The following is a 2,098-nucleotide window of genomic DNA, read 5'->3' as shown; positions in this document are numbered from 1 at the left end:
CTCCTTCCTCCCCTTCTTGAAAATGGGGACCATATTGGCCCTTTTCCAGTCCTCTGGGACCTGGCCCATGCACCATGAGTGTTCATATATTCCCGCCAGTAGCTGTGCAATCATGTCAGCCAGTGCCTTCAGTACCCTCGGATGGAGGGTACTGAAGGCATCTGGGCCTGCTGACTTAATCGCATCCAGTTCCTCCAAGTGCCTCTGCACCATCTCAGGGTCTACGCATGGCAGTCTGGTGCCTTGCTGCTGCCTCTCTACAATCCCAGTGAGAGACTTGTCTTGCCCCTCGCTTAGGAACACTGAGGCAAAGAACTCTTTGAGGAGTTCAACCTTGTCTCCCCTGTCCGTCACCAATTGCTTATGCCCATTTAGTAGAGGTCCTATTCCACCCTGGACCTTCCTTTTACTCCCTATATATCTAAAAAACAATTTTTTGTTATCCTTAACTTGGGATGCCATCCTCAGATCCATGGTAGCTTTGGCCCGTATAACTGCCTCCCTACAAGCGCGAGCAGAGGAGGTATACTCCTTTTTAGTAATCTCTCCCTGTTTCCACTTTTTATATGCCCCCCTTTTTGCCCGTAGGCTGCTCTGGATTTCTCTGGTCAACCAACGAAGCCTCTTGGCCCCTTTCCGCCTTTTTTCCCACATTGGGATCGTCTCCCTCTGTGCCCGAAGGATCATTTCCTTAAGGCATAGCCACACTTCCTGGTGATGTTCAGGGATCCTGGTGTTCTCTGATTAAAAAAAAAAAAAAAGGCATGCCCATAATCAAGCTGTTCATCCCTAGGATGTGGTGAGGCTAGAGAAGAATCCCCATACAACACATACCAGAGAAAGACATGGAAGACTATACACGCATAGCCTACTGGGTCTTGGCCCTACTCTGGTGTGGGTACTACTTCAACCTTTTCCCATCTTGTACCCAATCCCAATTTGTTGCAACGCATGCAGTATTTTGGTTCTTATTAACAGGGATCCTGGTTTTATTTTATATATATATGTGTATATATATGTATGTGTGTGTGTGTGTGTGCACGCGCGTGCGTGCGTGTGGCATGTGTGTGGCATTTCATTTTAATCAGAGAAAATGTGGATTTTGGGTTACTTTTTTACATCCAAATATTGGGGATTTTGTTATCAGAGAAAACTAGGATCCCTGCTTACTAACAACAAGATTATTCTGATTCTTCTTTCTTTTCTCTTTACCTCTCTCCCCTATCCATTCACTTAAAATAGGGTGTGGTGTGGTGTGGTGTGGTGTGGTGTGGTGTGGTGTGGTGTGGTGTGGTGTGGTGTGGTGTGGTGCTCCCCCACACCACACACACACACACACACACACACACATTAGCTGGCTCCTGCTGGCAAAATGAGGGAAGACAGAACCCTCATAGTAGATTCTCCAACCGCAAAGCTACATGCGATCTTCCCCACCTCCTCTCCCACCTCAGAGGAGGGACTGTCCTGGCTCCTGTCCATGTCCCGGCTTATCAGAACCCCTAGTGCTGGGGTGGGCAAATGCGGCCTGCGGTCTTGATGTGGCCCATTCTATCCAGCCTGTGGAGCCCCTAAAAAAATTATAAAATTAATATTTATCTGCCCCTGGCTGCCTGTCATGTGATCCTTGATGGCTTCCCAAAATTCAGTAAGCAGCCCTCTGCCCGAAATTATTACCCGCCCCTGCCCTAGTGGCAAGTCACGATAGTATGGGTGTGAGGTAGCATAAAGCCTTAACCTGTAACTTCCCTAAAACTGTTCTAACTTTATGATGGTATAACATTCCATAGATTTTAAATATTTTAAAGTTAAGCTATAACAGCACCCAATATAGCCCTTAATTTATCCCATATACGTGTATTCAGCCCATTCAGTACATGTATACGTGAATTATGAACAGGGATCCTGGTTTTCTCTGATTAAAAAATCCCCAATTTTCTTCCTCTACCTTTTTCCTCAAGCCATTTAATTCCTCTGTATACTGGCTTGCCCAGCGACTCCATTCTTGTTTGAGGTATTTGATCACAATGGGGATAATTTCTTCCCACATTATTGCCACATCTGTCTCAGGGGATCATACACACATACACACGTACAT

This window comes from Alligator sinensis, unplaced genomic scaffold (assembly GCF_000455745.1).
Source record: "Alligator sinensis unplaced genomic scaffold, ASM45574v1 scaffold605_1, whole genome shotgun sequence".
NCBI classification, from domain to species: Eukaryota; Metazoa; Chordata; order Crocodylia; family Alligatoridae; genus Alligator; species Alligator sinensis.
The sequence above is the reverse complement of the archived record's forward strand: the minus strand, read 5'-3'. Positions refer to the sequence as shown.